This window comes from Lagenorhynchus albirostris, chromosome 5 (assembly GCF_949774975.1).
Source record: "Lagenorhynchus albirostris chromosome 5, mLagAlb1.1, whole genome shotgun sequence".
Taxonomy (NCBI): domain Eukaryota; kingdom Metazoa; phylum Chordata; class Mammalia; order Artiodactyla; family Delphinidae; genus Lagenorhynchus; species Lagenorhynchus albirostris.
The window spans coordinates 118,469,854-118,484,071 of record NC_083099.1 but is presented as its reverse complement, the minus strand read 5'-3'; the positions used below and the strand labels follow the sequence as shown (position 1 = coordinate 118,484,071).

Here is a 14,218-nt window from a genome sequence, read left to right as displayed (position 1 = left end):
CTGTGTTTCTCAACATCACATGGTTTATTCCTCAAATGCGTTTTTCCTGCCATTGATATTTGTTTAATGTAACTGGAACTCCTTTATTCATCTTGTCAGTCTGCCAGACTCTTCAAATCTCTACCTTCATATCCCGTTTTCTGGGAAGCCATACCTGAGGTTTCTGGGACAGATTAAGGTTAAAAAGCTATCCTCTGTACTTTTACATCTGTGTGCATCCCTCTGAAGACAGACAATCTGACTTATGCCTATGAGTCTGCAAAGCCTAATACAGTGCCTAGTACAGAGCATGTGCTCAGTACTTATTGACGAAATCAGCATATGAATAAACACTTGAATGGATGACAATAAAAGATGAGAGGCTGCCCACATACTTTGTGAACTTGGACTGTTAAATATTTCTGAGTTTTAACACTCAACTTAGATTTGTACATTTTGGAGTCTGTATATTTAAGATAGATAGGTGAAACTGATTACTAAAAATACTCGTTCTCACAGACTGTGTCCAGGGGAAAAGGAGTGGCATTACATAAATTTTGTCTACTTCTTTCATAAAAGATAATCCAAAATGGTAATCTGAGAGAATCATAATTTATTCATGTATGACCTTACCATTCTGGGTTTTCCATTAACTGAGTTGAAAAAAATTACTGAGTAGGTATTATGAGTGAAATATTAGGGATGTAATGACGTCTGTGCTGTTAATGTCTCCATTTAGTTGAAGTTCTTAGGTTTTGGACTGCTATGTGGAAAAGCTGAATTTGTGGTTGAGAGACTGAAGGGTAAGCATTCTCTTCCTGTTGACTAATCCATTTTGAGTTTCCCTGCAGGTGTGTGTATTGACTGGAGACCTAACCTTTATAACACTGACTCAAACATATGGAGAGTTCAAGAATCTATTTGGTCTTTGGACATCTCAAATTGGGAGATGCTCAAAGATCACTACTGATATGACTGAGTCACTGGGGTTGGTTGTAAAAAAAAGAGTAAGAGGTAACTGAACTGTCACATGATGACAATGAGGTGACTACTGGTCAACGCTCTTCCCTTTGCTCAGTATATTACTCTCTAGATACAGAGGCTGATAAAATGTTAATTCTCTGAACTGTAAAGTATGTTTTAAATGATTTTTTCTGGAGCCACCTAAAAAGGAAGTGTATTTTCCTTTCTAATAATAGTGGAACATGGAAATACACCCACAAGAAAGGCAAAGCAGAGAACTAAGGCAATTATAAGGGTGAATTAGGCACAAAGCTTGTTTCTGCCTCAATAATCCAGGTAATTAAACTGAAAGAGGTTCAGGCATGAATTGGCACAGTTCTCCTCTTGGCTTTGGTTGCGGAGACACATGATGTTTTCATAAGTCTGGAACCAGTTTTAAGTTACAGCATTTTCTCTGTGGTACGTTTTGAAATTTGGAGTGAACTACTAGAGTTTCAAATGATATATTCAAGCAGTAAGTTAATTTGACAGCAATAAATTAATGAGAAAGTAGTTTTACATGATCCTGTGCAGACAGAATTGACACATTAAACCCTTGCTATATATGTATACCTGTAATATTACATAATACATATATATTTATATATACATATATAAAAATATGTACATACATTTCTCCAGTTTTGACCCTCTCTCTTCCTCAACAGGCCCCTCAATTTAATGGATTCATTTTGATGTCTCTCCCTATTTTCCAAATACTTATTTGTCCTCCCATATACCTTAGCTCAATTTAGGATATCATCATTCATCCAGAAACTCAAGTCATAAATATAGGAATTGTCCAAGCTTTCACCCTTTTCCTTCACACTGTGATTTATCCATCTCCCTCTACACTACCCATCAAAGCAGTGAAACATGTCACCGATTTTATTTCTCAAGTGACTCCTGAATCTGTGTACCTGCCCCTTCCTCATTCTCCATCCCTTCCTTCATTGCTGTATCTTAGATCTTTGTCTTTTCTTGTCAAGACCAGTGAGCTGGCCTCCTAACTAGTATCACTGTGTCTGTCTTGTCTTCCCCACACTTAGTCATCTACAATCAAACTACAATACAAATATCCCAATGTCACGTCCCTATTACTCATAGATAAAGCCTGGGGCCTTAGTACTGCAGAGAAATGTCTCCATTACCTGCCTTCTACTTATGTCTCCATTCTCAACTCATATGTCTCTGTCACACAATTTTTACTCCACCATGGAGGACTGCAGATCTTCTGCTCTCCCTGACTCACCACTGCTATGTTATGCTTCCACGATTCTTTCTAGTTCCTCTTTCTAGAGTTGCATTTACCTCTAGTTTGTCAGTTCATTCTAATTAATTAAATTGTTCATTCATTCAACAACTATTTATTCAGCACCAACAATGTACCAGCTCCTAGATTGAGTGCTGATTATCAAGTTGTGCTTCTTTCCCATCCTGTTTTTATCAATTTGTTTTAGTTTTCATCAAGACCTTTCATACGCATAATCTCTTCAGAGAAGCCTGGGAGGCTAGACGATCATCCTTTCCTCTGTACCTGTGAATATCCCAATGAATGTCTCAATCACTACATTGAAATCAGGTTTGCTTATCTGTCTTACCCAAAACACTGAAGTCATTCTAGGGCAAGTTCTTGTGTCTTATTCTTCTTTTCATTCCCCGAGTCTAGTGTCTGGTCCATGACAGTTTCTTAATAAACATGTTTTGAACTGAACTGAATGTTATTGCCCTTGAAAGCCGCCAGTGTAAGTTAATCTTGATGCAATCATACATCCTTCCTTTTTGGTTCTTTTTCCCCATCAGTATTTCTTTTTTTTCAATTTATTTATTTAATTTATTTTTGGCTGCGTTGGGTCTTTGTTGCTGCGTGCAGGCTTTCTCTGGTTACAGCGAGCGGGGCTACTCTTCGTTGCGGTGCGTGGGCTTCTCATTGCAGTAGTTTCTCTAATTGCGGAACGTGAGCTCTAGGCGCATGGGCTTCAGTAGTTGTGGTACGTGGGCTCTAGAGCGTAGGCTCAGCAGCTGTGGCACACAGGCCCAGTTGCTCCACGGCATGTGGGATCTTCCCGGACCAGGGCTCGAAGCTGTGTCCCCTGCACTGGCAGGCAGATTCTTAACCACTGTGCCACCAGGGAAGCCCCCTATCAGTATTTCTTATATTCACTCTATTCTTTCTCTCATCATTTTTCCTCTTTTCTAATTACATCTCTCCTTTTTCCATTTAAATATTTGGAAATCTGTGCATAAGCTCTGTCATCTACAAGTGGTAATAGCAGCACTGGCCACTTTCTTGGTCAGAGCAGCTTATTGGTATTTTGCCAGCAATGGGAATTCTAAATCTCTGGTGCTCAAGGGAAAGAACATTTTCAGAAAGGAAAGGGAAAACATGACAATGTTCTATAGAGGACAATGCTACTCTTTTGGCATGCAGTGCAATCAGACGCAGGAAGAGTTGCTACCACTCAGTATTAGAATCATGAGGTCTTACTGTCTTTTAAATTCTTGTCTTCCATTCAGTAATACCCATCCAATACACACAAGCAAGCAAATAAGAGCACACTTGCACACACATAATGCAAATACACACAGGCTTATTCTTACACTTTGTTAAGCCTGAATTATCCATTTCTCTAACTTTTAAACTAGTAAGATTTTACCCATTCTTCAGGTGCAAGGTCAAATCCCACCAAGTTCTAGCCCACTTTAGTTGCACTTTACTCTGATGGGAATGACCATGAACTGTGATAAGTGACCCATTTTAAACTTCTAATTCATTGTGGATCAATAATATGGCAAATATAATGTAAATTAATTACTAGATAAATGGAATAAAAAAGAAAATCAGATAAAATATATCTACTAATATCACTTTAGAATTATTAGATTCAGCAGAAATAGAGCCACTTTGCCAAAATACTAAAAAGGTCTTCTAAATGCTTATCACCAATTTCTCTACTTAGGTCATCATGAACCAGAAACAGTGTGTGAACTGGAAGCAGTCCACAAAACATGCTTTGAGAAGCACTGCTCTAAAGAAACTGGTATTAACTTACATAATAGCCAGTGTACGTATGCTCACTAAATGAGTTAAAGAACAGATCTCAATAGCAGTACCAGAAGACACGAGAATTTGTGTTTTTTTCTTATTTTGGACATGCTTTACATTTTTCTCTTTAAAGTTTTGAAATTGTTGCTATTAGCATTATGCAAGTGATTCAGAGTCAGAGTTTTTCAATCACTAATTCTTTCCTCAACTAGCATTTATTGAACATCATCTATATGCAGACACTGTCCTAGATGCTAGGATCCAAATTTGCATAAAATATGGTCCCTGCATCAGACAAATCCAAAGTAAAGGCTGTACTACAAAACAACTGTAATGTAATCTTCAAAAGCATCAGGGTCATGAAAGTCAAGGGAAGTCTGTGGAACTTTTCTACACTCATGGAGACTAATAAAATGAAACTATCGAACGAGGCACATCATTTGGAAACAAATTCTTACACTCCAAAGAACAATAGTTGAAATTTATTTGGACAACTGGTGAAACTTGAATGGGGATTAGACAGTAGTGATGTATCGATGTTAATTTCCTGATGTATTAGTCAGCTCCAGCTGCCTTAATAAACTGTGATCAACTGTGTGGCTCAAGCAACAGGAATTTACTTTTCACAGATTTGGAGGCTGGCAAGTCGAAGATCAAGGCGATAACCAGTTTCTCCTCAGTGAGAACTTTCTTGCTTGCTTTGCTCTCACATGGCAGAGAAAGTAAACAAACTCTATGGCATCTCTTCCTATAAGGGCACTAATCCCACTATGAGAGCACCATGCTTATTACCTCATCTAATCTTACTTAGCTCCCCAAATTCCCTTCTCCAAATACTGTTACACTGCAGGTTAGGGCTTCAACATATGAATGGGGGGTGGGGGCACAATTCAGTCCTTAGTACCTGATATTGACTATTTTATTGTGGTTGTGTGGAAAATGTTCTTGTTTGTAAGGAGACACACCCTAAAGTACTTGAGGGTAATGGGGCATTAGGTTGAAAATTTACTTTCAAACAGTTCAGTGGAAAAAGTTCTCTGTACTGTACCTGCAAGTTTTCTATAAGTTTATGATCTTTAAAAGATAGTTTCTGGCCTTGAGATTCTCAAGTCTACTTGGGAAGAGAGACATGAGAGCAACCGTAATTAGGTACCATTAAATGCAGTGAAATGTGTGGTGATATAAGGGACTGAAATAAAAGAAGGAAGGGTGAGTTTGTCCAGAAGGAAAGCAGAAGAGATCTCAAAAAAAAAGTAAATCTTGAAGGTCAAAAGATAAAACAGAGTCCATTGGATCCATGTTTATTCATTAATGATTATGTGTCAAGATTTGCAATGTGTGATTTTTATTTTTCCCTTGGGTTTGACTTCCCTTTGATTCATTATTTTAATTCACCATTTTCTTTAAAATTAATAAATGACAAAAGATTTGCAGAAGGCTTGAATTAAAGAAAAGATGGTAGGGCTTCCCTGCTGGTGCAGTGGTTGAGAGTCCGCCTGCTGATGCAGGGGATGTGGGTTCGTGCCCTGGTCCGGGAAGATCCCACATGCCGCGGAGCGGCTGGTCCCGTGAGCCATGGCTGCTGAGTCTGCGCATCCGGAGCCTGTGCTCCGCAACGGGAGAGGCCACAACAGTGAGAGGCCCGCGTACCACAAAAAAAGAAAGAAAAAATGGTAATAAATTAATAGCATGATGAATTTGGGGGTAAGACAAAAATGTGTTCAAAAAAGATGTCTCTTAACCATCATTCTTTTGCATATCATACTATATTTTAACAAAGGTTCACTTTCCCCTTTCTGGAATCCAGAGATAGACTGAAAAGGCTTATCTGGTAGGTCTCCATATTTGTTGCTAATGGCTATGACCCTCCTTAAAGAATTATATGAAATTTCCAATGGACATGGGAGAACAAGGGTTAGAGTGCTCTTTAATTTCCCTATATCTTATTGAGATTTATAATTCACTCATTGATTGAGAAAATATTTACAAGGTATCTATGCAAAGGTAGCAAATTGCTTATCTAGGGCACGTCATAATTGCTTTTCATGGTTTTCTTTTTTTCCCCAACATTTAAAATCTGAGCCCATATTCAAAAACTGTGAGACTTCACATAGAAATTCCAATATTTAGTTCCCTTTACCTTTAGAAGTTGTGGCTACTGGAACATACAGTTAGTTAGAATATTTGACTGCAATGAGCAGAAGCAGCCCCTGGATGTTGAGCATGTGATCATCTGTTCCTCAATCCACACCACTCCCTATTGTACAATACTGGCCTGTTATACCCACTTTTGTTATATTCATGGGTCCCAAAAATACTTGAATTTACAACCCTAGCCAAATAGATAACAACGACTGGAGAGCTTTGAGAGCAAAGACAATGTAAAAATATACATCTGAAATACTAAGGTTCAAGCTCTGGTCAAGCAAAGGTCAGCAAAACAAGCTCAAAAATGTATTTAGAAGACTGACCAAGATCCTTTCTTCCTTCCTGATTTGTCCAGTAAAATGTATGTAAAATCAGAGTTTGGGGCTAGTGACTTCTGCAAGTCAGATGAGGAGAAAAGCTATTATGCAGTAGGTATTACATTCAGTTTCAAAAGAGACTTTTACACCCACTAATTTTTCATTTTCCTGTTAAAAAAAAGAAATTGATACATATGTTCAGATATTTTAAATTAACACTACTATTGAATTCAGACTAATGTGAAATCAAAGGTTCTTTCAGGCATAATTCAAACTATTAATAACTCTACTTTTGCTGGTTGAGATAATGTCAAAGATTCATTTAAATGGCATGAGTAGCAATTTGCATTATATACAAGTATTAAAAGCAATATTCCCTTTCTTCTAACAGAATTCACATAAAGAACTGCTTCTTTTATATATTACTTCTATTTTGTAAATAACCATCCATACTTTAAATCCACGGAGCCAACTTTCTTACTGTCTTACCAATAAAAATAATGTCTTACATGTGTATAATACTTTAAAGCTGACAAAGTGTTTTTAGATCCATATGAGGTAATGTATAAATAAACTCAGTACTATACAAATATTTTTTCATAAATTTATAAATATTTTTCTGAAACACTTAACTTGTAGGTCTGATTTTAAGCATGAGTGCCTCTAAGAATCATTAAAATTCAGTTTAAAAGAACTTTCATTATATATCAAAAATCATGTGTTTATATCCTTTGTATCCCATTCATCAGAATAATTAATTATTACTGTATTTGCTCCAGAGATAATAGGCAGATAGTGGAACCTTCTTCTTCTGGTAAGATAAAACATTTCTACCTGATTTCTCCCCCTTTTCACACTTCAATCCAATTTAGCACCTACTAAGTTCAGATATGAGTAGCCCACAGTCATTACCCTCTAAGAGTTAACAGCAAGTAGAGAAAAAAAAGATAAATGCGAGATGAATTTTTATATTGTGACATAACATGTGTGATGAGATCTATTTTTCCTCAAAGCGTTAAAAAGATGTAAGACTGCTGAGACTGAGGATGAAGGGAAATGTCTCTTTGAAAGCTATGGAAGGTGTATCATGTGGTGTGAACCTGGAAAAAATATCAGAATTTTACTTTTACATATCTAAAACACGGTTCCATGAACATCTATATTATTCCCTTTTCTTTCCGCTGACCATTTATGTGCACTTACCTAATACTTTTTATGCCTCTTTACTGTAACACTTTTCCTTCACTCCTTAATTTCCTAATTCAACATACAAATGGGAATTACCCTTTTGTATGCCTGCCAAAAATGTAATTAAGGAAGGCCTGCTTTCATTCTATTATAAAATTCTATTAAAAAGAAGTTTAGAGGGCCTGTTAAATAAATCATGGTACATCAAAAATGTGTCTAAAATGCAGCCATTAAAAAGGATGAAATAGGTAACATATATTGACTTAGAAAAAATTTCATAATTAAAATGTTAAAGAAACACAGAATCATGCATATGGTATGAAAGCATTATGTGCATAGATTGATATTGATGTTTATGTATATAAAGAAGGAATCTGGAAGAATAAACACCCAAACTTTATTAGTAGCTAACTTTGAGGGAAATATCACTTTCTATTTAGTATAATTCTCTAACTTTTAATTTTAAATAATTCAAACAACAAAAGTATTTATATTGAAAGAAATACGAAGTATACACCATCTATTTTCCCCATTCTAAGAATTAGAAAAATCATTGGCACTTTTTAAGTCAGTAATTTCATTCAGTAATTTTTCAAGAATGAAAAATTTAACTCAAAACAAATGTTAGAAAATGTTAAAATCATAAGTTATATGAAAATATAAATTCAAATTCTTAAATAAAATTCCAATGAAGATAATTTTAAAAATTATGTTTATAGTAAGGCAGATTTCTAATTTTATTAGCACTAAGGCCAAAATAATTTTTTGTCAATAACCAGGAATGCTCACTATTTTCTGTCAATATACCAAAAGTATCAGCGATAATCACCTAGAGGTAAAAGACAGCAAATATAACAAACTCATGAATCTGCTTTATCATTTTTTGATGCTTTAGAAACTGAAGATAAAAATTTTTCTTTCAAAGTATAGTAGACAACATATAATGATTAAATAGAATTCATAAAATCTCAGCTGTTCATCAGAAAGTGATACAATGACCCATCACAAAGGCAACTATAGATTAGAACTAGAATGTAGCAGTTAGGAAAATAAAGGATTTCCAGACCTTATACAACTGCAATATAGCTCAGTTGGCCTCCCCAGAGCCACACAAGGCATTCTTTCCCATCACTGAGTCCCACTTGTGTCACTCAACCAGATCACCAAAAATAAATACAGATGAGGAAACTTAGCATCCTAGAGGCACCATGATTTGTCACCCACAAATCTCATGAGCAGTGAGCAAATGATAGTGTGAAAACACAGCATAAGAGATCATCAGCTAAGGTAAAATAAATGCAACCTGCCTTGCTATCTTTGTGGCTCCTAGCCCACTATTGATTTTTATGTTATTATTGTTTGGTTTTTGTCTTATGTTTTTAATCTGTACCATTCTACCTCTTTTAGGCATTGAGCAGTTTGTCTTGAATTAGAAAAGAGGTGCTAGAATGAAGGAGTGAGAGGTTGACCTACATCTGAACAATTTGCATGTGATTTATCACAATTAAACAATTTGGTTAGAAATAGCTACAATTAAGCTATTATCAGAGAAGTTATTTACTAGACTAGAAATTCTAAATTTATCTTCACATACATCCTAGCCAAGAAAAGGGCCACATTTTCTGGCACTCTTATTAAGAAAAGCTAATACTGAAGTAAATTCTTCCAAATTAACATTTAGTTTACTAAATCATGATAGCTAATTATACTTATGGTTACTTTGGTGGTTTCTTCAAAAATTACAGTTTTAAAATAAGAAGAAAGCTATGAAATTATGGTAGGCTAGAGAATCTCAGTTTCTAACAATATATTGCATATATTAGTATACCTAAGAGTATATATTATATAATTATCTTCCTGATACATGGAAATAGTATATGGTAATGTCAAACTACCCTAAAATTATGAAAAAGGTAATACAAAAATATAAAATATTGAATAAATTCTATCTGCAGTAAAACATAAACTCTAAAAGATATAATAAACTGTAGTAGTATGTAATAGTATGGAAGAAAAATTCAAACTGATGACTAAACACTATGTGTTGGATGATTTCAAGTTTAACAGGTAAGTAGACATAATATTTTTCAGGTTTTCAGAATAAGCAACATCAATTCTATCTATATCTAACAAAGGGAGTGAAGTATTAAAACATAGCTAAAACAAATACAAAATATTTTATAATCAAAAAAAGGGTTCTTTTTCCTACCTTGAGGCATGTGAGTGGTTCTCTGATTAACCTTCAAGGATACCCTAAGAAACAAATGGAAAATAGATGACATAGAGGATAATAAAATAGCAGGATTTTAAGCATTATTATTTTAGCATTATTATTAACATTAAGTGTTAGTGGTCTGTTTGCTGGGGGTTAGTCTATTTACCATGGCAAGGCATCAATTGTTCCATCCACAAATGATTCTGGCAACACTGAAGGGCACACAAGTATTAGAATAAAATATATATGTGGATTGAGAACTTTTTACTGTCTGTAGTACGTGGAAATTGTGATTAAGACTCTTGTAGTTCACAACTATTAGCCAATTTAGAAATTTTACTATTGACAGTTGGTAAAGGTGAAAAGAAAAATGTAAAGTCATGCCATATTACTAAAATGAAGCAAAACCACAACCTAAAACCTAGAACAACAACCTAAAAACAACAAAAAAATTTAAAAACACTTCTAGATTTAATAACATCTTTTTATATCATTAAAAATACAGGTACTAGGGCTTCCCTGGTGGCGCAGTGGTTGAGAGTCCACCTGCCGATGCAGGGGACACAGGAAGATCCCACATGGTGCGGAGCGGCTGGGCCCGTGAGCCATGGCTGCTGAGCCTGCGCATCCAGAGCCTGTGCTGCACAACGGGAGAGGCTGCGACAGTGAGAGGCCCACGTACCACAAAAATAAAATAAAATTAAAAAAAATACAGGTACTAAAATTGTAGTCCATTTTGTGGATATGATCACAAGATTTCAGCTTGTAGTGAAATCAAGTCCTACGTTCCAGAGTTTTAAGAGAGTTATTACCTGGCATAGGGAATTACTGTAAGGATATTCTAGTGCTCTTCATTAGAAAAGAATTAATCTTAGAACTAGGAGGTAATTTAAAAATCAACTGGTCCAACATCCTCACTTTGCAAAACAAAGCAAGATCCCATGGCTAGCTCATGGCAGAACTAAGGGTAGAATTTCCATCTCCCAGACCCATCATTATCCCACAGCATTAAGTTACTTAATCCTTTGTAACTACCAAGATTGGAAAGGAGTAGAGGGAGTGGAATTGTGTATTCTTCTCTGGATAAGTTCCATCTTCTTGATGAAGCTTCATACTTCTACCTGCATAAAGGACCTACAGCATCAACATTTATTGTATCTACCTCATTCAAAACTCCATTCCTTGGTGAAGGGAGATACAGTCCTCCCTTGGTATCTACAGGGGATTAGTTCTACCCCTTCCCCATGGATACGCAAATCCCCGCATGCTCAAGTCCCTTATATAAAATGGTGCAGTGTTTGCATATAACACATACACATCCTCCAATATACTTTAAATTTTTCCTTCCTGTTTTACTGAGGTATAATTGACATATATCACTACATAAGTTTAAGGTATACAGCATAATGATTTGATTTACCTACATTATGAAATGATTTTCACAGTATGTTTAGTGAACAGCCATCATTTCATATAGACACCAAAATAAAAAAAATAGAAAAAAATTTTTTTCTTTGTGATGAGAACTCTTAGGATTTACTCTCTTAATAACTTGCATGTATAACATATAGCAATGTTAATTATATTTATCAGGTTGTACATAACATCCCTAGTACTTATTTATCTTATAACTGGAAGTTTGACATTTGACTGCCTTCCTCTAATTTCCCCTCCCTAAACCCCCCACCTCTGGTAACCATAAATCTGATCTCTTTTTCTATGAGTTTGTTTGCTTGTTTGTTTTGAAGTATAATTGACCTACAGCACTACACTAGTTGCTGGTACACAGCAAAGTGATTTGATATTTCTATACATTTCAAAATGATCACCATGATAAGTCTAGTTATCATCTGTCACCATACAAAGATATTACATAATTATTGACTATATTCCCCCCACAGTCCATTTTATACCTGTGACTCATTTATTTTGTAACTGGAAGTCTGTACCTCTTAATCTCCCTCACCTATTTCTCTCCTTCCGTATACTTTAAATCATCTCTAGATCATTAGAATACCTAATACAATGTAAATGCTATGTAAATAGTTGTAAATACAATGTAAATGCTACATAAATAGTTGTCTGCATAGGAAATTCAGGTTTTGCTTTTTGGAACTTTCTAGAATTTTTCTTTTTTTTGAATATTTTCCCAACCACGGTTGGTTGAATCCATGGATGCAGACCCATGGATACGGAGAACCACTGTAACAAAGAGTTAAATGACAGGGTTCTAGCCTTAAACTGCTTACAAATCAGTGAGAGAAAGTAGGGAAAAAAAAAGAAATCAAGGAAAAAAGAGCTACAAAGCTGACAAAAGCAGTCATTAACACTACAGGCAGGGTATGAGAGAAACCGCACAGTAGTTACTTCACATAAAATCTGTTTTCTGGGCAGCTTTCAAAGAAAGTCTAACACTGCTCTTTAACAAATGCTCCCCCTTTCTAGGCTGATCTGTATTATTGTAGGCAGTAATGAAATCATCTGCTTTCCAGCTAGACTTCATTAAAAAAATACTTATATATTTACAATCATTTGTGATTCTTAATTAATAAAATATAATTTTTGTAACAATAACAATGGTTTATTAAACCATTTCCTGTAAATGTTTTCAAAAGATGGACCGCAACCCCTGGCCCAGTTTGCATTGCTATTAACAGTAACCTCTATATTTTCAGAAAGTGCAATAACAAAGTCAACATTACATAAGCATAGAGTCCACCCCTGTACTATCAAGGCCTAGAATTTCAGGAGACTGGGAATTGAGCAAGCAGCAGTGCAATAGCTGTTGGGATGTTTTCTTGTGCTATAATCTCAGGCACAGCTTGTGTGTGCTCACAGTATCAGTGTAAGATGCTGCTCCCCTTGCCGGACAAACTCAATGATTAATTCATGTTTCCTTTGCAGAATGTCAAAGGATGAATGTCATAAGTTTAAAAGTTATATTGGATATAAAAAAGACATTAAATAAAAAGTGTTTCCAAAATGTGAAATTCAAACATTTGGAGAGTTTGAAGTTTATCTAGCCAAAGCAGCTAGTGTCCCTAAGAAGATAAAGCATTATTAAGTAATAAGATGTATTTGTTGGATTTTATTGCTCCAGTTTTTCAATTCTGCTTAAATCATGAAGAAAGAATTCTGAGAAAAAAAATTTTTTGTGAGCCAAAGTTTAAGCAACTTAACCCAAACATATTTAAGAGAAATAAAGTCACAGAAGGAATTACAAGGAAATATGTTCTTTGAAATTTCAGTAATCATTAAAGTATAAAATGTTTCTACATTTTTCTATAAGAAGCTATATAATCATAGTTCAGCACTCTTACAGTTACATAAATATAAATACACACACAGTATTGTGGATGGACACAATGATATTGTACACAAGCAAATATGGTTAAACACTGAAATACATACTTCTAATCCATTATGTATTTTATGTTCTCAAATATCCTTGACTTCAGATTAGAGTTTTGGCTTTTTAAATATCTCTAATATCAGGGTTATGTAAATAAACATGAATACAAGTTTCAAAGTGACATACATGGTACAAATCACTGCCAATTTAAGGCAAGATTACCATAGTGTGCAAGGCAAGATTTTGTAGACAGTTGGAGAAGGACTAAGAAGTAAATGTCAAATTACTATTTTTAATACAAATTAGAAACTCTCTTGTTCTCTGCTCTCTTCTTCCACTGAGAGACTACTGCTTATTAAAGATGCTACCAAAAACACTTAAAAGATATCCTGTTTTAGAAAAATGCAGTTTGAACAACCAAGAGAATTTAAAATATTGTATAAAATATTATCTAAGCTTTCGTTCCCAGCTTTCGTTTCGTTTAGTTCTTTCATCAGAATATGATGTCACAACAAGTGTATATTCCGCAAAGTTGCTGAATGCATTTGAAGAAGAGCAAATTTAGACCTTAGCATTTCTACAGAAGTACATAGGAACAACCAACTTTATAATGTGTACACTTTACACCTCTAACACAAAATACGCATGCTTCTTATAATGAACATATAATTATACTTCACATATTTATTAAAATAGAATTTGATAGTATAGTATTACCTGTAGGCCAACTGGTTAAAAGTTTTTTGATTATCTAGATAAGTCGTCTTATTTTACAGATATATAGACGAATTAAGATGTATACTACAATATTTACAATAATTAATAATAATTATTTAATAATAATTATTATTTAGGAATAGTGGGCATGAAAGCATTCACATTTTGAGCTTTGAGGCTCACTTCCAGCTCCCCTTCATATTATATGATGTCTACTAGTAGAATATTTTTACTTGAAAACGCATGTTCTTCTA

General features: G+C 34.9%; 1 long non-coding RNA gene across 3 annotated transcripts in view; it reads right to left on the bottom strand.

Annotated features, from left to right (window-relative positions):
* The window catches only part of LOC132520674 (uncharacterized), a 206,095-nt gene that overhangs the window by 46,549 nt on the left and 145,328 nt on the right, over positions 1–14,218 (bottom strand). For all 3 annotated transcript variants that reach the window (XR_009540598.1, XR_009540600.1, XR_009540599.1), the window contains one exon: positions 9,890–9,933. This is a non-coding gene — a long non-coding RNA (uncharacterized LOC132520674). Of the gene's footprint in view, positions 1–9,889; positions 9,934–14,218 lie in introns of those variants that run through there.